Genomic DNA, 23013 nt, shown 5'->3' with positions numbered 1-23013 from the left:
GGACGGACACAAAAGGTAAACACAATTTCATTAATACAACAAAACTACCATTGACACTTTTTTTGGGTATCGATCGAACAGTGGTGATGGTGGTGCGATGTGGATGGCTTGATGTTTTAAACTTGGCTACGAACAAAAACTAAGCCAGCGCACGTGCGCATATCAAATGTTTGAGTGTGTGCGTGTGAGCGAATGGTTAGCAGCGAAGGCGGCAGCAACTGCGTCGCAGCAAGTGATGTGGCCCAAACATCATCCCATCCCAAGTGTGAAGGTGTGTAAGTGTGAGAACAGCTGCGCTGTAACCGTTAAATGTGTGTTGCCACTGCCAAAGGCAGACAACGACGACAACAGGTTAATCAAAGCTTGTTGGCCGCGGCTGGCCCCGTAATGTTGTAGCAGCTTGGACGTTAACAAAAACACTACAACTATGCCGCGATCTATGAGAATGTGTGTGTGCGTATGTTGGTTGTTTGTTCAAAACCTACGCTCTTACAATGTTTTTGCACGATCATTATGAGTTGAGTCTGCTTTCAACAGCCCAACAGGAAGGTTCTGAACGTCCGTTAACCAAAACAGAAACTCGGTATAACTGAAAGAAAAAAATTAAAAAAAAAAACGAAAACGAAAATTTTTAATGTCATGTATGGTATTTTGAAAATTAAATAAAATCGGAAAAAAAATCGAAAAGAATTTTCGGGGAAAATAAATGTTCGATAGAAACGAAGTTACCCAGAATTCCCTCAGAGATATTTGTTGTGTGCGTTTTGAGTCTTTGCTACGCTAGTTTTCGTAACGGGCATTATCATAACCTATTGTGAAAATTTGGTAATTCAATAACAGAGAAGGAAGAAGAAGACGAAAAAAAAATAAAACTTCGAGTTGTTTCTTTTTTCCCGTTGACGCCGTTGACTATTTGCTCAATTTGTTAATACCATCCATCCATCGATTCATTCAACAACAATTTTCAACATCATCAAGACAAGAGTTTGGCATCAGTTTCAGAGTTTGGCCATCGCATTAATAGTTCGAACGAAATCAATCAATCACAAGAAAAAAAAAATTATTTAACAAAACAAAAAAACCCTAACGACTCAGCACAGATTTTAGATTGTGGTCCACATTTAATGAATTCAAATATAATCCAATTATAGTGTAATTCAAATACCAAAATAACAACAAATAGTGTTGAAATAAATATCAATTAAATGTATAAATTCTTACGACTAAACTAAAACGAATAACAAAACAAACAAATTCAAGCAAATTCTGTGTGACAATTGTGACAACAACAACATTTCAATACCCAATTGCAAAGGATTAACATTTTTGGTGCTTCATTCACAAAAAACGAGGAAACAAAAATTGAAGGTAATTTTTTTGATATTTTAACAAAATATTTGTAAAAAAATAATAATAATTCAAAACTTAAATGAACTTGGAATTCGGAAATTTTGTATTGGTATTGGTCCCCCTTATCGCCTTTGTAGCCCCGTACCAATTAGCTCATAAGTATGTGTTACCTTAAACGGATTTCAATACCTTGGCCCTGAACTGTTCCATATTTGTGCGAACATGGTACAGGGGAAGATATTTTTTTGGTTTATCATTGTTTTGAAGTGGCAAAAGAGATGATTTTTAACTTATAGCCACCCACATACATCGATACAAAAATATTGGCCATATAATTTAATGTGTATTGAAGAAGCCATCCTACCCACTTAGAATCTAAATTTTGCAGATTAGAGTATAAAAAATTTAAAATATGGTTAAGGTCAACTTGGAATAAATTTTCAATTGATCCTCATTCGTAGTCATATGTATTTGCAAAAAGGATATTCAATGATATTTATACAGAAGCGTGTAATAATTAACTAATTGGTGACTATACTTTTTTTTATAATTTTAACATATTGAAACCACTTCTACTCTCCTTTCTAAGTCAGTTTGAATTGATTTGGAGAGTAGCTGAGGAAAAATATATATTAAACATTTTTAGAAAGCACAAAGTTTTTGTAAAAATATGCAAATATTTTTTAAAACCGGCCAAAATATTTTTGAAAAATCGCGCGATTTTGTACAAAAATATAATATGTTAGAAAATACAAAGTTTTTCTAAAAAATTGCAAATAATTTTATAAAACTGAAAAGCGCCGTAGGCGAAAATATTTTTGAAAAAATCGTGTGATCTTTTACAAAAATTTTTTCACAATTTTATAATATACAATTTGTTCTAAAAAATTGCAAATACTTTTATAAAATAGAAAAGCGACGCTGGCGATAATATTTTTGAAAAAATCGCGCGATTTTTTTACGAAAATATTTTCACAGTTTTACTAAATACAAAGTTTTTCTAAAAAATTGCAAATACTTTTATAAATCAGAAAAGCGCCAAAGGCGAACATATTTTTGATAAAATCGCTCGATTTTTTACAAAAATATTTTCACAATTTTATATACAAACTATATACACACTTTTTCTAAAAATTGCAACTATAAAAAAAACGAAAAGCGCCTCAGGTGAAAATATTTTTGACAAAATCGCGCGATTTTTTACAAAAATATTTTTTTGTTTTACTAATTTTTTTTTTTTACTAAATACACATTTTTTCTAAAGAATTGCTAATACTTTTATAAAACCGAAAAGCGCCGCAATCGATAATATTTTTGAAAAATCGCGCGATTTTGTACAAAAATATTTTCACAATGTTAGAAAATACAAAGTTTTTTCTAAAAAATTGCAAATAATTTTATAAAACCGAAAAGCGCCGTATGAGAAAATATTTTTGAAAAAATCGCGCGATTATGTACAAAAATATATTCAGAGCTTTACTAAATACAAAGTTTTTCTAAAAAATTGCAAATAATTTTATAAATTCGAAAAGCGCCGTAGGCGAAAAATCGCGCAATTTTTTTATAAAAATATTTTCACAGTTTTACTATGTACAAACTTTTTCTAAAAACTTAAACTACTTTTAAAAAAAACTGAAAAGCGCCTCAGGCGAAAATATTTTTGACAAAATCGCGCGGTTTTGTACAAAAATATATTCACAGTTTTACTAAATACAAGGTTTTTCTAAAAAATTGCAAATACTTTTATAAAACCGAAAAGTTCAGCAGCTGAAAATATTTTTGACATAATTGGCGCGATTTTTTACAAAAATATTTTCAAAATTTTAGAAAATACAAAGTTTTTCTGAAAATTTGCCAATAATTTTATAAAACCGAAATCGAGCTATTTTTACAAAAATATTTTCACAATTTTAGAAAATACAAAGTTTTTCTAAAAAATCGCAAATAATTTTATAAAATCGAAAAGCGCCGCTGGCAATAATATTTTTGAAAACAAATCGCGCGATTTTCTACAAAAATATTTTCACATGTTGCGCTTTTCAGTTTTATAAAAGTATTTGCAATTTTTTAGAAAAACTTTGAATTTAGTAAATTTATGAAAATGTTTTTGTAAAAAATCGCGCGATTTTTTAAAAAATACTTTCGCCTACGGCGCTTTTCTGTTTTAAAAGTATTTGCATATTTTAAAAAATAATAAAAACCTTGTATTTTCTAAAATTGTGAAAATATTTTTGCACAAAATCGCGCCATTTTTTACACAAATAATGTGGACCTACACCCACTAACATTTTTATATCCTCGGCGCTTATGCTAACGAGGTATATACAATTTCATAGGGCAAAATGTGCCTCCTCGAAATAATGGTTTTAGACCCCAAGTATGTTTGAACGAAATCCGTTTCAGAAAATTTGGAGTTGATTTAGCCATGTCTGTCCGTCTGGCTGGAGCACACGATAACTCTCGAACGGATCATCGGATTCGGTCCAAAATTTGGCTTTTGTAGTATTATGTCCAAAGTTAGTCGAAGTTTGAAGATGGGTTATATCGGTCCACTCCTTCAGGTACCTCCCCCACAAAAGTTCAAGAATGTTCGGAAACATTGTGTGGACGATAACTCTAGAAGGAAGTGACCGAATTGGTCTATACTTTACACATACTAATATATCTACCAAATATAGATCAATATTCGAATATGGATTATATTTGTCCACCCCTTCGGATACTTCCCACACAAAATTTCGAATAAGTTCACTTTAAGACCTGCTCTCGAATCACTTTAATTTTTTTTTTTTTTTTTTTTGAAAATTTTGCCTTTTTTTAGGCGATCATTTTTTTAGTATTAATTTTTTAATCGAGCTTTATGATCTATAATGCAAGTGAAAAAGGAAAGCCGACGATTCGAACCCACACACCCACCACTATTTGACATGCATGTTTCGCCTTCGGTAAAGGCTCTTCAAACATATCGGATGTGGAGCGGCTTCGCTGTCCTCGAACTTTTCTTCTTTCAAATGCATTTTTGTTTTGGTTTTTACAACAACAATGAGGATTTTCCCATTTAGTTGTGCTTTCATGACAAACGCTTAGCGCTGCCTTTGAAAGTTATGAGTTTGGCTCTGAACGCTACATTTGAAATTTCCAAAAACAAAAAGTATTTTAGAGGAAAAAACCTTATTATTAGTAGCTATACCAATATATTTAACGTCGACTAAATACCAAATTTCAGGCCATTTCGGTGGGATGTTGAGGCCACAACCTTCAAAATACTGAATATCTGAAGGTACCGTTCTATGGGTGCTTTGTGAAGGCGTGGACCTGTACGGACAAATTTCTGGGGGAACGTTTTATACGACCAACGAAGACTAAATACTAAATTTCAGTCATTTCGGTGGAGTATTGAAGCCACAACCTTCAAAATACCAAAAATCGGGAGGTACCGTTCTATAGGGGCAATATGAAGACGTGGATCTATTCCTACAAATTTAAGGTGGAACGTTTTATAACCCCAACGAAGACTAAATACGAAATTTCAGCCATTTCGGTGGGTTATTATGGCCACAACTTTCAAAATACCGAAAATCAGGAGATACCGTTCTTTGGGGCTATATGAAGGCGTGCACCTATACCGAAAAATTTAGAAGGGAAAGCTGAATACCCTCTACGAAGACTGAATATCAGCCATTTCGCTGGAATATTGAGGTAACAACCTTCAAAATACCGGAAATATGGAGGCACCGTTCTGTGGGGTTTATACTAAGGCGTAAGACATATACCGACAAATTTCATATGGAACGTTTAATACCACAAATGAAGACCAAATACTAAATTTCAGCCATTTCGGTGGAATATTGAGGCCGCAACCTTCAAAATACCGAAAATCGGGAGGTACCATTCTATGGGGGCTGTAGGAAGGCGTGGACTTATACCGACAAATTTCTGACGGAACTTTTTGTACCCCCAACGAAGACTAGTTACTAATTTTCAGCCATTTAGGTGTGATAATGAGGCTAAAATCTTCAAAATACTGAAAATCGGGTGGTACCGTTCTATGGGGGCTATATGAAGGCGTGGTCCTATATCGGGGGAAAGTTTTATACCCCCAACGAAGACTCAGTACCAAATTTCAGCCATTTTGGAGTGATAACACTGTGCTACAAGAGTGGACAAATTCGGTATTGTGCGAGTCCATGGAAGTCGGAAATACATTTAGCTTCTTTGGGTAACTTCGTTTTTTGATTTTATAACCGAAAATGTAGTGAAAAACGAAGTTTCTTGGATTTTTAACTTAAAACGGACATAACTTATTTTTTTCACATTGGAAATTTGCAGCTTATTTTTTGTTTAAAAGTTGTAAATCATGGCTTTCAAACAAGCCATAATTTTTGTAGTGTTTTTTGTAGTGATTTTAGTGTGACAAAAACGCAATAAAACACAGGAAAATGCTTTTCCTCGTGCTCTCGGCTGCGTAGAAGACACCAAAATGCGTAATTATTTACTTTTATCAAGGAGGAAATTTAGTTAGCTTTACAAAATGGGGAAAACCAATGAAATCTGTTGAAAAATGCGTGAGTTATGCCATCTTTAGTGTTTTAACTTTTTGGTTTTTCCTTTATAAAAGACTGGTACCTTGAGCGTAACTGTTAACTAGACAAATTCAAACTACAATCATACGCACCAAGGTACCAACTTTTATAAAGGAAAACCCAAAAAGTTAAAACACAAAAAATGCCATTATTGGTTTTCCCCATTTTGTAAAACTAACTAAATTTCCTTCTTGATAAAAGTAAATAATTACGCAGTTTGGTGTCTTCTACGCAGCGTAGAGCACCAGGAAAAGCATTTTCCTTTTTTTAATGCGTTTTTGACACACTTAAATCACGAAAACTTAACCATTTGTTACCCGATTTTTAAAAATTGTTCAACTTGTAAATAAAAAATAAGCTGTAAATTTCCATTGTGGAAAAAATAAGTTATGTCCGTTTAAAGTTTAAAATCCAAGAAATCCCATTTTTTACTACATTTACCTTTATAAAATCAAAAAACGAAGTGACCCAAAGAAACCAAATGTATTTTCGTCTTCCATGGACTCCCACAATACCGAATTTATTCATCAGAACCCCTGTAAATTTTCACTGTAGCACAGTGTAATGAGGCTAAAACTTTAAAAATACCGAAAATCGGGTGGTACCGTTCTATGGGCTCTATACCAAAACGTAGACTGATATAGCCCATTTGCAATACCAAACATCCTAGGAGAATAGAAACTTCTAAACTAAATTACAAAGCTCTATCTTAAAAATTGCGAGAATTGTCTTGATTTCAAGAGCCGGACGGACGAACTAACATCTGACATGGTTATATCGACTTAGAATTTTACTCTGATCACCATATTATGGTGGATGGTATAAAAATGGACATAAATGACCCATTTGTATTCCAATGGTCTCTACAAATGTTCAAACCTTTATCTTTAATTTTGCTAAGTATAGCGACCCATTGCTTTTGGTTTGTTTTAGAACCCAAAACCCTTTCGATGTTTTGATCTACTAACCGAATACTATCACGCCAACAGGAATTTTCCAACATTCACTGTTCAGGTAGAAGTTTGAAGAGAATTTTCACTGCTACAATATTTTCTTTAGTCCCATTTTGATAGGGCTGGCAGTTTCGAAACAAAATCCCGAAAACATAAAAAAACTCTAAAAATGTGACCTATAACCGCGATTTATTTAAAATACCTTCGGCAATATTTTTATGCTTTTTTTAATTTTTAAATTTTTGCCTTTTTAGGACGAAATAATGGCATTTGTGAGATTTTTTAATTTAATTAATCGATCTACATATATGACCTAAGGAGATTATATTGAAACAAGTAAAAAAGTGTGAGTCGGCTTTGCCGACAGAGATATACCTCAGCCAATGTGAAGTGAAACTTTCTCTACGGACATATCGAATGTATTTAGGGTCTCTTCAGAACTTTGTGGCCCTTTTTGAACATTTGAACTTGCCGACAAAGATGTGGATTAGGAATTAACTGAACAAAGACACAAATGTTTAACTTTTGTGGGGGAGGTCCCCTTAGGGAGGACCGATATGGGCCATTTTAGAAGTTAAACTAAATGTTAACAAAATGTTAGGAGATCCAATGTTTGGACCACACTTTATTTACACATTTTAGTGAAATTTTTTAAATATTGTGAAGAAGTACCGGAAGTTGTGGACCGGTATTGCCCCATGAATCTAAGTTTCGATAAAAAAAATGACGAAGACCAAATGTTGGACCAAATCGGTAGAACAGTGCGAGAGTTATCGTGGCCGCTACATATGGTGACATAGGGGGTTTTTACACCTTTCGGGCTGTTTTCCCAAGAAATATGGACTTGCCCTGAAAAACTTTTACCGTCGCAATATAAATCAAAGTGATTCGAGAGCAAGTCTTAAAGTGAACTAATCGGAAATTTTGTGTGGGAGTTGCCAGAAGGAGTAGACAAATATAGTCCATATTCGAACCTGGTCTATACCTGGTAGATATATTAGGATTTGCAGAGTATGGATTACATCGGTCACTCCCTTCAAGTGTTATCGAGCGCACAAATTGTCCGAACATTTTTGAACTTTTGTGAGGGAGGTACCTGAAGGAGTGGACCCATATGGTGTTATCGAGCGCACAGTTTTTCCGAACATTTTTGAACTTTTGTGAGGGAGGTACCTGAAGGAGTGGACCCATATTGTTTATCTTCGAACTTAAACTATGTTTGGACAAAATATTACGAAGGCCAAATTTTGGACCGAATTGGCGGATCCGTTCGAGGTTTATCTTGCGCTCCAACCACTACACACGGTGTCATAGGGTTTTTTGCACCTTTTTGGACATTTTCTCAGGAAGTATGAACTTGCCCATGATGAAATTTGTATCGTCGTATGGGGGACAGTAAATACAAGATGTTACAACAAAAATCAAAGCGATTCGAGAGCAGGTTCTAAACTGAACTTTTCCGAATTTTTGTGGGGGAGGTACCCGAAGGAGTTGACCGATTGAGTCCATATTGAAACCTTATTTAAGTCTGGTACACATTTCAGGATGTGCAAAGTATGGACCAAATCAGTTACTCCCTTCAAGAGTTATCGTGCGCACAAATTTTCCGAACATTTTGTAACTTTTGTGTGGGAGGTACCGGAAGGAGTGGACCGTCATAGCCCATCTTCGAACTTAAACTAAGTTTGGGCAAAATATTACGAAAGCCAAAATTTAAACCGAATCGGTTCATCCGTTCGAGAGTTATCGTGCGCTCCAGCCAGCCCGACAGACAGACAGACGGACGGACATTGCTCAATCGACTCCAAATTGTCTGAAACAAATTTCGTCCAAACATACTTGGGGTCTAAAACCATTATTTCGATGAGGCACATTTTGCCCGTATGAAAGTGTATATACCCTCGTTAGCATAAATGCTGAGGGTATAAAAATCGAAATAAAATTACACTGCTGCACGTTGTAATTAAACAACTCAATAACGGGTACCGTGCGATTTCAGGTAAATTGAAGTTTGAAGAGAATTTTCACTGGTACAAAATTCACAGTGCTCTTGAAACAATTTTAAATGGAAGGTGCTTACACCTCGGAAGTTTTTGCGGATTCTGAAACTACAATGTTTATAGATGAGAAAAATCTAAAAACAAAAAAAAATCGCCGGAGAGCTTTTTAAATAAATCGCGATTTAAGTTGACATTTTTAAGGGTTGTTTAGGTTTTCACGATTTTGCTTAGAAACCGCAAGTCCTATCAAAATGGGTCTTAACAAAATATTGTAGCTATGAAAATTCTCTACAAGATTGACCTCTAAGGTATTCTCGCCGGTTTTACCGTTTTTGAGATATAGAAGTTCAAATTGGGACAATTCAAATTCAATTCAATTCTGTATCGCCCCCTTATAATACAATGTCATGACTGCAAATTCCCAACTTAAACTTATATATCTAAAAAAATGGTACAACTTAGGATAAGTTACTTAAGCCAGTCTTGTAGAGAATTTTCACAGCTTTAAGATTTTCTCAGGTCCCATATCAATAAAACTTACCGTATTCAAGCAAAATCGCGAAACCCTAACAAAAAAAAAACAAAAATTTAAACTGAGCTTCTTTATCTCAAAAATGGTACAGGCTGGGAACAAATGATAAACGTCAATCCCGTAGAAAATTTTCACAGCTACAACATTTTCTTTAGCTCCATTTCGATTGGACTTGCGGTTCTCAAGCAAAATCGTGAAAACCTAAAATACACCTAAAAATGTGAATTTTGACCGCGATTTATTTATTTTATTTCTCATCTGTGAACATTGCTGTTTCAGAATTCACACAAAATTCCCCTGTGTAAGCGGTTTTCATCAAAAGTTAGTTAAGGCGCACCCTTCATGACATTGTTTTATAAGGGGGCGATACAGAATTGAATTGAATTTGAATTGTCCCAATTTGAACTTCTATATCTCAAAAACGGTAAAACTGACGAGAATACCATAGAGGTCAATCTTTTAGAGAATTTTCATAGCTACAATATTTTCTTAAGTCCCATTTTGATAGGACTTGCGGTTTCTAAGCAAAATCGTGAAAACCTAAACAACCCTTAAAAATGTCAACTTAAATCGCGATTTATTTAAAAAGCGCTCCGGCGATTTTTTTTGTTTTTGGATTTTTCTCATCTATAAACATTGTAGTTTCAGAATCCGCAAAAACTTCCGAGGTGTAAGCACCTTCCATTTAAAATTGTTTCAAGAGCACCGTGCATTTTCTTTAGTCCCATTTCGATAGGGCTGGCAGTTTCGAAACAAAATCCCGAAAACATAATAAACTCTAAAAATGTGACCGATTTACTTAAAAATACCTTGGACAATATTTTTATATTTTTTTTTAATTTTTAAATTTTTGCCTTTTTAGTGCGAAGACCATTATTTGTGAGATTTTTTAATTAATTTAATTAATCGAGCTATATGACCTAAGGAGATTATATTGAAAAATGATATCTAGCGAAGCAATACACATAAACCACTATGCGACTATCGTTTCGTTAACTCGTTAAGTTAACATTAGGGATACGTAAGTCAACTTTCAATTAATCGATTAAAAGTCTTTTTGCAGTTAAAAGTCTAAAAGTCGTAGTCGACTTTTGTCTGGAGGGAAAATCGCATAATCGATTATCTTGTGATTGTTGACTTGGCGGTTTTTCACTTTTGGCGGTTTTATCATTTCAGCAGAAAACTCGGAAATTTACGAATATTCGATTTTATGCAGTTATGAAAAAGTCGAGTTTTAAGACAACTGAAATTATCGCCAGACCGAAAAATCGCACTTTTAGTTTTACACTAAAATCGAAAAATCGATTATTGCTTTCCCTATCCCTAGTTAACATCATCAGGCATTTTATATGTTGTTGTTGCTAGACAATTTTCGTCATTTGGAGCCCCTATTTGTACGTACACCAATGCAAATTTGCATTTGTGATTTTTTTTTAAATTGAAGCTTTTTATTTCCAAAGACGAGTCATTTGTCTCACTTCTTTACTAGTTTCTGATTTTTTTCATCTGCGAACATTGTACCTTTAGAATCCGCAAAAACTATCCATTTAATGTTAGTTTAGCCGCACCGTGAGTAGTATTTGCATACAAAATTTAGAAATTGGTAACATAAAAATGGATGATTTTCATTCACACATTTTTGTTTTTGTCATTCACACATTTAATTCTTAGCTTGTTAAAAATAGTTTTTATTTCTTCTTCTTTTACTAGGCAGTGGCAACATAATTATATAAACGTACATTTCTATAACAGTCATTTAAATTATTACTAAATTTTAAACATCTGGCGATGGTGCGTCGCTGCTTATTGCCGGTGTTATCTGATAAACGAATACAAAGAAAAAAAAAAACAAAGAAATCATTAAAAGACGGACAAAAGCCGCAGCATAACCATTGAAATTCAAATTTATGCATACACCAAGACAACTGGTTGATTGAATTTTTTTTGCCAACTTTCCAAGATTTGAACAAATTAAAATAAAAACAAAAACAGATAAAAATAAATAAACAAAATTATTTTTGTAAAATAAAAATTGATAAAAACACGTGAAGTGTCTGCTGATTTCAGACATTTTTTTGATTTTGAGATATATTTTCGAACTTATTTGGTTTTACCATGTCACATTTGAAATTATTAACGAATGGAAAAGTTCCTTGGAAAATGCTTTGAGAGACACACAAAATATTGATTTATTTTAATATTTTAGAGAAAACTCTGCAAATGATCTACGGGACTGAAATGTAGGTTCCTATCTTTGATACAACTTTTTCATAACTTCTCACTTCCAGTGACATATTTTGGCCATCGGTCAATCAAAAATGTAAAAGAATTGTGACAAGGTCAAAACAAATGTCAGCAAAATTTTGACATATTAACAAAATAGCCACATAGCTGTGACATAACACCGTGATGTGGAATTTATTTTAAACTAATTTAGTTTATTGTTGTTATTGTTTTTTTACATAGTTTTAAACGAACTATTTTCACAAAAAAAACCGTTTGGGGATACATTTCAACACCGAAAAAATTATAATAAATTAACTAGAAATTTTTGCCGTTGGCATGGTTAGTGTTTAATCGTTTATTTATGGCAAAAACAAAAAACAGATATGAAGAAGAGGAGAAAGGCCAATATTGTGAAAGAGATGATAACTCTAAACAAACAAAATTATGCATGAGCATATTAAAAAAAAACAACACAAAATTTACACAAAAACACACATCAATTTAATTTTGTTCCATAAACTTCCATTTAACATCTATTTTAAATAAATTCTCCAAAAGAGTTTTTTTTTGCCTTCGTTTTTCCACACTGTTGCTCTAGCCAATCATTGATTTTGCAATAGTCTGCAGGCAATTATTGTTTATTCTATATATTGTTTTTTTCTTTATTTTTTATTTTGATTATATTAAATTTTATAAATTAAATTTGTTATATTTGTATCGGTTTTTTTTACATTTCAGTAGTCAAACAATATTTATTAACATTGGTTAGACGACTTGTTGTACGCAGTGCCGCAAAGCCAAATAAAATATTTATTTTAGTTGTGACATTGAGGTGGGTCGTTATTCAAAAGAAAACTTTATTATCAAAGATTTAAGAAGGATGGGAAATGTAAATCCTATAAAAATATAGAAATATTTCAATTCCACGTTATCCAAGAACTCTAGATAATTTATCCATGTTTTTCAAGTACTCTACTTCATGCCTTGCAAGTACTATTGCTTTATCCACGCTGTACGTGTACTCTGGATGCTTTATCAACGTGGATAAAGTACTCTAAGTACCAAGTACTCCACATGCTTTATCCACGCTATACAATGACTCTGGATGCTTTATTCATGCTACAAATAACTCCGAATGCTTTATCCACGTTATCCAAGTACTCTGGATACTTTATCCACGTTATCCAAGCACTTTGTATGGTTTTTCCACATTATCCAAGCACTCCACATACTTTATTTACGCTATATAATAACTCTTCATAGTTTATCCACGATATTAAAGTACTCTAGATAGTTTATCCAGAAACTAGAAATTTTATCCACGTTATCCAAGTACCCTAGATAGTTTATCCACGTTATCCAAGAACTCTGGATACTTTATCCGCGTTATCCAAATACTCTGGATGCTTTATCCACACTATCCAAATACTCCAAATACTTTATCCACGTTATCCAAGTACCCTGAATGCTTTATCCACGCTATCCAAGTACTCAAGATACTTTATCCACATTTTCCAAGTACTCTAGATACTCTGGATGCTTTATCTACGATATTAAAGTACTCTAGATAGTTTAACCACGTTAGTACCCTAGATAGTTTATTTACGTTATCCAAGAATTTTGGGTAGTTTATCCATGTTATCCAAGAACTCTGGATACTTTATCCGCCTTATCCAAGTAACCTGGATACTTTATCCACGCAATCCAAGTACAATGGATACTTTATCAACCTTATCCAAGTACTCTGGATGCTTTATCCACGTTATTCCAGTATTCAACCCTGAATGCTTTATCCACTTTATCCCAGTATTCAACCCTGAATACTTTATCCACGCTATGCAAGTACTCTGGGTGCTTTATTCAAGTACTCTAGATACTTTATTCACGTTATCCAAGTACTCTGGACAATTTATCGACGTTATCCAAGTACTCTAGATAGTTTATCAACGTTATTCAAGTACTCTAAATACTCTATCCACGTTATCCAAGTACTCTGGATGCCTTATCCACGATATGCAAGTACTCTGGATGCTTTACCCACGTTGTCCAAGTTCTCTAGTTACTTTATCCGTTTTATTCAATTCTCTAGATACTTTATCCACGTTATCCAAGTACTCTAGATACTTTATCCACTTTATCGAATTACTTTAGATACTTTATCCACGTTATCCAAATACCATGGATGCTTTATCCATGCTATGCAAGTACTCTAGATAGTTTATCCACGTTATTTAAATACTCTAGATATTTTATCCATGTTTTTCAAGTACTCTACTTCATGCTTTATCCAAGCAATACGAGTACTCTGGATGCTTTATCAACGCGGATAAAGTACTCTTAGAACCAAGTACTACACATGCTTTATCCAAGCTATACAATGACTCTGGATGCTTTATTCATGCTACACATAATTCCGAATGATTTATCCACTTTATCCAAGTACTATGGATACTTTATCCACGTTATCCAAGTTCTTTGGATAGTTGTCCACATTATCCAAGCACTCCGCATACTTTATTTACGCTATACAATAACTCTGGATGCTTTATCCACGATACTAAAGTACTCTAGATAGTTTATCCACGTTATCCAAGTACTCTAGATATTTTATCCGCGTTATCCAAGTACCCTAGATTGTTTATCCACGTTATCCAAGAACTCTAGATACCTTATCCGCGTTATCCAAATACTCTGGATGCTTTATCTACGCTATCCGAGTACTCAAGATACTTTACTCACGTTATCCAAGTACCCTGGATGCTTTATCCAAGCTATCCAAGTACTCAAGATTCTTTACTCACGTTATCCAACTAGTTTATCCATGTTATCCAAGTACTCTAGATAGTTTATCCGCGTTATCCAAGTACTCTAGATAGTTTATCCATGTTACTCAAGTACTCTACTTCTGTTATGCAAGTACTACTGCTTTATCCACGCTATACAATAACTCTGGATACTTTATCCACTTTTTCTAGGTACTCTGGATGTTTTATCCACGTTATCCAAGTACCCTATATAGTTATCCCCGTTATCCAAGAATTTTGGATAGTTTATCCACGTTATCCAAGAACTCTGTATACTTTATCCGCTATACAATAACCCTAGATGCTTTATCCACGACATTAAAGTACTCTAGATAGTTTATCCCCGTAATCCAAGAATTTTGGATATTTTATCCACGTTATCCAAGTACTCTGGATACTTTATCCACGTTATCCAAGTACTCTGGATGTTTTACCCCCGTTATCCAAGCACTATACATACTTTATTTATAACTCTGGATGCTTAATCCACGATATTAAAGTACACTAGATAGTTTATCCACGTTATCCAAGTACTCAAGATACTTTATCCACGTTATCCAAGTAACCTAGATATTTTATCCACGTTATCCAAGAACTCTATATATCTTATCCGCATTATCCAAATACTCTGGATGCTTTATCTACGCTATCCAAGTACTCAAGATATTTTATCCACACTATCCAAGTACCCTGGATGCTTTATCCAAGCTATCCAAGTACTCAAGATATTTTACTCACGTTATCCAAGTACCCTGGATGCTTTATCCACTTTATCCAATTACTCTAGATAGTTTATCCACGTTATCAAAGTACTCTAGATGCTATATCCACATTATCCATGTACTCTGGATACTTTATACACCCTATACAATAACTCCGGATGTTTTATTCACGTTATCCGAGTACTCTGATAACTTTATCCACGTTATACAAGTATTCTGGATGTTTATCCACGTTATCCAAGCACTCTACATATTTTATTTACGCTATACAATAGCTCTGGATGCTTTATCCACGTTATCCAAGTACTGTAGATAGTTTATCCACGTTATCCAAGTACTCTAGATAGTTTAGCCATGTTATTCAAGTACTCTACTTCATGTTATGCAAGTACTACTGCTTTATCCACGCTATACAATAACTCTGGATGCTTTATTCATGCTACAAATAACTCCGAATGCTTTATCCGCGTTATCCAAGTACTCTGGATACTTTATCCACGTTATGCAAGTATTCTAGATATTTTATCCACGTTATCCAAGTACCCTAGATACTTTATCCACGTTATCCAAGAACTCTAGATACCTTATCCGCGTTATCCAAATACTCCGGATGCGTTATCAACGCTATCCAAATCCTCAAGATACTTTATCCACGTTATCCAAGTATCCTGGATGCTTTATATACGCTATCCAAGTACTCAAGATACTTTATCCACGTTATCCAAGTACCCTGGATGCTTTATCCACTTTATCCAATTACTCTAGATAGTTTATCAACGTTATCCAAGTACTCTAGATACTATATCCACGTTATCCATGTACTCTGGATGCTTTATACACCCCATACAATAACTCTGGATGTTTTGTCCACGTTATCCGAGTATTCTGGATACCTTATCCACGTTATCCAAGTATTCTGGATGTTTATCCACGTTATCGAAGCACTCTACATATTTTATTTACGCTATACAATAGCTCTGGATGCTTTATCCACGATATTAAAGTACACCAGATAGTTTATCCACGTTATCCAAGTACTCTAGATAGTTTATCCACGTTATCCAAGTACTCTAGATAGTTTAGCCATGTTATCCAAGTACCCTAGATGCTTTATGCACGTTATCCAAGAACTCTAGATACTTTATCCGCGTTATCCAAATACTCTGTATGCTTTATCTACGCTATCCAAGTACTCAAGATACTTTATGCATGTTATCCAAGCACCCTGGATGCTTTATCCACTTTATCCACTTTATCCAATTACTCTAGATAGTTTATCCACGTTATCCAAATACCCAATATAGTTTATCCACGTTAGCCAAGAATTTTGGATAGTTTATCCACGTTATCCAAGAAGTCTGGATACTTTATCCGCGTTATCTAAATACTTTGGATGCTTTATCCACGCAATCCAAGTACAATGGAAAGAACTCTAGATTCCTTGTCCGCGTTATCCAAATACTCCGGATGCGTTATCTACGCTATCCAAATCCTCAAGATACTTTATCCACGTTATCCAAGTATCCTGGATGCTTTATATACGCTATCCAAGTACTCAAGATACTTTATCCACGTTATCCAAGTACCCTGGATGCTTTATCCACTTTATCCAATTACTCTAGATAGTTTATCAACGTTATCCAAGTACTCTAGATACTATATCCACGTTATCCATGTACTCTGGATGCTTTATACACCCCATACAATAACTCTGGATGTTTTGTCCACGTTATCCGAGTATTCTGGATACCTTATCCACGTTATCCAAGTATTCTGGATGTTTATCCACGTTATCGAAGCACTCTACATATTTTATTTACGCTATACAATAGCTCTGGATGCTTTATCCACGATATTAAAGTACACCAGATAGTTTATCCACGTTATCCAAGTACTCTAGATAGTTTAGCCATGTTATCCAAGTACCCTAGATGCTTTATCCACGTTATCCAAGAACTCTAGATACTTTATCCGCGTTATCCAAATACTCTGTATGCTTTATATACGCTATCCAAGTACTCAAGATACTTTATGCATGTTATCCAAGCACCCTGGATGCTTTATCCACTTTATCCACTTTATCCAATTACTCTAGATAGTTTATCCACGTTATCCAAATACCCAATATAGTTTATCCACGTTAGCCAAGAATTTTGGATAGTTTATCCACGTTATCCAAGAAGTCTGGATACTTTATCCGCGTTATCTAAATACTTTGGATGCTTTATCCACGCAATCCAAGTACAATGGATAATTTATCCACGCAATCCAAGTACAATTGATACTTTATCAACTTTATCCAAGTACTCTGGATACTTTATCCACGTTATCCAAGTACTCTAGGTAATATAACCACTGGATGCTTTATACACCATATACAATAACTCTGGATGCTTTATCCACGCTTTGAAAGTACTCTGGATGCTTTATTCAAGTACTCTAGGTACTTTATTCTCGTTATCCAAGTACTCTGGATGCTTTATCCATGCTATATAAGTACTCTGGACAATTTATCTACGTTATTCAAGTACTCTAAATACTTTATCCACGTTATCCAAGTACTCTGGATGATTTATCCATGCTATGCAAGTACTCTGGATGCTTTATCCACATTGTCCGAATGCCCTAGATACTTTATCCATGTTATTCAATTCTCTAGATACGTTATCCACCTTATCCAAGTACTCTGGATGATTTATCCACGTTATCCAAGTACTCTAGATAGTTTATCAATTTTATCCTATTACTTTAGATACTTTATCCACGTTATCCAAGTACTCTAGATGCTTTATCCATGCTATGCTAGTACTCTGGATGCTTTATCCAAGTTATCCAAGAACTCTAGTTACTTTATTCATGTTATTCAATTCTCTAAATACTTTATCCACGTTATTTAAGTACTCTGGATAGTTTTACAGTTATCCGAGTACTAATTATTTTTTATCCACGTTATCCAAGTACACTGGATGTTTCATCCACGTTATCCAAGTACTTTATATACTTTATCCATGAATAATTGAATAATTTAAATTGAATAATCTAAATTCTTTATCCCTGTTATCCATGTATGCTTTATCCATGCACCTAGAGACTCCCACGTTATCCAAACAGTCTAGATACTTTATTCGCGTTAATTTAATGATTCAAATATGTTTTCAACGTTATCAAAAATACCACGGCTTCTCTACGTCATCTAAATGACACATACGTCATCTAAATTGAGATACTTTATCCGCATTACTTTAATGATGCATATGTATTATTCACATTATTAAAACGACCCGATGCCTTATTCATGTTATCCAAATGGTCTATAAACTTTATCCGCATTACTTTAGTTATGCATATGCCTTATCAGCTATATCCACGTTATCACTATGTCATAGAAAGCTTTTCTACGTTATCCATATGGTTTAGATACATTATCCGCGTTATTTTAGTGATTTAAACACCTTATCAATTTTATCTAAATGACATAGGAACCTTATCCATGTTATCTAAATGCCATAGGTACATTATCCACGTTATCCAAGAGGTCAACATACTTTACCTGCGTTTCTTTAATGATTCACATGTCTTATCCGGGTTAACGCAACATCCAGATTCCTTATCCTCGTTATCTCAATGGCATAGAAACCTTATTCACGTTATCTAAATGGCTTAGATACTTTATCCGTGTTACCCTAATGGTTCGAATATTTTATTAACGATATCAAAATGACCAAGATGCATTATCTATGTTAACAAAATCACATAGGTGCCTTATTCTCGTTATCCATTTGCCCTAGGTATATTATCCGCGTTATACAAACGGCCAGATGTTTTATCCAAATTCTCTAAATGGCATAGGTATCTTATCCAAAAATCTTAGATACTTTATCCGTGATATTCAAATAGTGTACGTATTTTATCGTTGGAGTCGAACCTAATGATTGAGTATTTTATGCAAGTGAAAAAGTAAAGCCGAAGATTCGAACCCACACAACCACCTTTATGTGACTTGGTTTCGCTGTTGGAGCAGCTCATCAAACATATCAGCTGTGGAGTGGTTTCTTCGTCATCGAACTTTTCATTTCGCACAATATTCGTTCATTAAGCTCGACATCAATGAGAAATTAATTAAAATTAATATTAAAATGATCTTCGCCGTAATAGGCAAAATTTTCAAATAAAAATATTTATATTCCATCTCTCCTATCTAATAAACATATTACGATATACATTTAATTCCAAATAAAAAAATCGATAAGCCTTTTCGGCAGAAAATCTCACAGACACATCACACACACACTTCCACACAAACAACAATATCGCATTCGACCAAACATGGCCAATAGATAAGAAACTAGGGAGATGATTAAAACAAGACTGTGAGATGTTTGCAACACAAAGGATTTTCACATACATACACACTATATTAAGGCATTGATATGTATGTATTTGTGAGTGAGTATGTTTGTGATTTAACAATCTAAGCCTGTTTGTGGTGGATATATCTAAAAACTCAATCTGGATTACAAAGCTCAGCAGAAACTAGGCGTTTGTGTCTAGGGAAAATAAAAATGTGTGTGTGTTGGTGTGTGTGTGTGCATGTGAAGGCATATAAAAGGATATTCACGAAACAAAACCAATAGAGCAGCCATAATTGAAATCATCAAGGCGTATGAGTAATTCATACTCACATTTATCATCATTGTTGGCTGTGCACACACACACAAACACACACACATTTATGATTTTAACAACAACAGCCTTTCAGCGCTCAAGGCTAAATGAAGCGCATAAAATTTAACTTGAAATCGAAATCAATAAAATCATACTCACAACCCCGTCATCATCATCATAATAATCATACATAGAACTATAATCGCTGAACATACACACACACCCCAACATTTATGTATGCACGATGCATACAGGGCTGGTTAGCCCCCCTTTACCAATACATTAAATATTCCCACATTAGTCAGTGTGTCATAAGTGAATACTACTTCAAAAGGGTAGAAAGTGTGTGTGTGTGTGGTAGTGGGGGAGTGGGCAATACAATGATTTATATCCGATAAAAAGCCTTGCCAAATCATAACCCCAAAGAAAATGCTTTTTTTCCTACTGCCTTCTATACTTCTTAATCAATTATTTGACTGGTATGCACCATCTATTATTTTGTGAAATACATATGTATGTGTGGTTTCATGTGTGTGTGTGGGTGCCTTGGTCTATTTTTCTATAAGAAGATGAAAACAATATTAATTCCTTAAAAACAAATCCTTTATGTAATTTTTTGTGCTTAACCAGCATTAACAATCTGCCCATAAAAAGGATATAAATATTATGCAGTTGACTCTAAAGATTGATGTTTGTGGGTAAGGAGAAATTGTAAGGCATAGCGACATGATGTGCGCCTTATATGGATATTTTATCACAGGTTTGAATGACCTATAGACCAGGTATTTATTCCACTTCATCTAAATATTAAATAAGGTACTCAGCTTAGTTAAACGGCATAGGTATCTTACCCACTTTATTAAGATAACCGAAATACTTTATACCTATTATCCAAGTAGTCTATATACCTTATCCGAGTTATCTGACTACCATAGATACATTATCTACGTTTTTTAAATAGCCCAGAGAGGTTATCCATTTTATCCAAATGGTGGTAATACCTTATTGGAGCAATTTATATAACCGGCAAATATTTACCATGTTTTCCAACTGGACTTAGCAACTTTTCCGTCTTATTGAAGTAACTTAGATAGTTTTTCAATGTTATCCAAGTGACCCAAATTTATTATCCTAGTTATATACATATTATAGGTCCCTTATCCACATTATCCAAAAGGTCAAAATGCATTATCCGCATTAATTTAAAGATTAAATACCTTATCCACGATATGGGAATAACAGATATACTTTATTCACGTTATCTCGATTACATAACGTCCTAATTCACTTTATCCAAGTAGTCTAGATATTTTATGCGAATTTATTTAATGATTCAGATCCGTTTTATACGTTATCTAAATGTTATCGGGACCTTATCCACGTTATCCAAATACTTTAATAATACATATGCTCTATTCACTTTAATGAAAGCTCCAGAAGTCTTATCCACATAGTCGAAATTCCACCGCTACCTTATCCGCATAATCCAAATCGTCTAAATACTTTATCGGCGTTATTTAAATGATTCAAATACATTATCTGCGTTATCAAAACGAGCAGGCACTTTATCCACGTTATCTTAATAGCACCACGTTATCCATATGGTATACATAGATATTTTATCTGCGTTAATTTAAAAGTTCAAATATTTCATCTGTGCCATTTTAATAGTTGAAATACTTTATCCGCGATATCGAAACGAACGGATGCCTCATCGAAATGGCATAGGACCCAATCCACGTTATCCAAAACGTCTATATATTTTATCCGTAATACTTTAGTAATTTACATGCCTCATCCTCATTATCGAAACGACCAGATTCGTTATCCTCGCTAGCAAAATGTTATGCAAACAATATTCACGTTATCTCAATGACAGAGCAAATTATCCATGTTAACCCAATGGTCTAGAGAGTGTATCTGCGTTATTTTATCATTTATTAACGATATTAAAATGATCCAAAAGACCTAGATACTTTATCCACGTTCTTTAAATAGTCAAGATTCTTTATCCACACCCTTTAAATAGTATAGTTACTTTATCCCCATCCTTTAAATAGTCTAGATACTTTATCCCCATCCTTTAAATAGTCTAGATACTTTATCCACGTCCTTTAAATAGTCTAAATACTTTGTCCACGTCCTTTAAAAAGTCTAGATACTTTATCCTCATCCTTTAAATAGTCTAGATACTTTATCCCCATCCTTCAAATAGTCTAAATACGTTATCCAATTCCTTCAAATAGTCTAGACACTTTATCCACGTCCTTTAAATAGTCTAGATACTTTATCCCCATCTTTTAAATAGTCTAAATGCTTAATCCCCATCCTTTAGATAGTCTAGATACTTTATCCACGTCCATTAAATAGTCTAGGTACTTCATCCGCGACCTTTAAATAGTCAAGATATTTTATTCACGTCCTTTAAATATTCTAGATACTTTATCCACGTCCTTTAAATAGTCTATGTACTTTATCCACGCCCTTTAAATAGTCTAGATACTTTATTCACGTCCTTTAAATAGTGTAGGTATTTATCCTCGTCCTTTAAATAGTCTAGATACTTTATCCACGCCCTTCAGATAGTCTAGATACTTTATCCACGTCCATTAAATAGTCTAGGTACTTTATCCGCGACCTTTAAATAGTCAAGATATTTTATTCACGTCCTTTAAATATTCTAGATACTTTATCCACTTCCTTTAAATAGTCTATGTACCTTATCCGCGTCCTTTAAATAGTCTAGATACTTTATTCACGTCCTTTAAATAGTGTAGGTATTTATCCACGTCCTTTAAATAGTCTAGATACTTTATCCACGTCCTTTAAATAGTCTAGATACTTTATCCACGTCCTTTAAATATCCCATATACATTATCCACGTCCTTTAAATAGCCTAGATACATTATCCCTCTCCTTTAAATAGCCTAGATACTTTATCCACGTTCCTGAAATAGCTTCGATACTTTATTCACATTTCTAAAGTAGCACAGTTCCAGGCATAACTTACATACTTTATCCACGTTTCTAAAATAGCATAGAAATATTATCCACTTCCTTTATAAAGTCCTTTTCGTTATCCACGTCCTTTAAATAGTCCTGATACTTTATCCACGTCCTTTAAATAGTCTAGATACTTTATCCATGTCATTTAAATAGTCTAAATTCTTTATCCACT

The 23013-nt window shown here is 34.0% G+C and overlaps 1 long non-coding RNA gene across 1 annotated transcript in view; it reads left to right on the top strand.

The window, feature by feature from the left end:
• Positions 1-397: 397 nt before the first annotated feature.
• LOC141390663 (uncharacterized) overlaps positions 398-23013 on the top strand; it is a 95675-nt gene continuing 73059 nt past the window's right edge. Inside the window, exon 1 of the long non-coding RNA XR_012409436.1 lies at positions 398-1368. This is a non-coding gene — a long non-coding RNA (uncharacterized lncRNA). The remainder of the gene's footprint in view (positions 1369-23013) is intronic.

The sequence above is a fragment of the Musca autumnalis genome, unplaced genomic scaffold, assembly GCF_047663935.1.
Source record: "Musca autumnalis isolate F117 unplaced genomic scaffold, ASM4766393v1 scaffold_1, whole genome shotgun sequence".
NCBI classification, from domain to species: domain Eukaryota; kingdom Metazoa; phylum Arthropoda; class Insecta; order Diptera; family Muscidae; genus Musca; species Musca autumnalis.
This window is presented reverse-complemented; position numbering and strand designations above follow the sequence as displayed.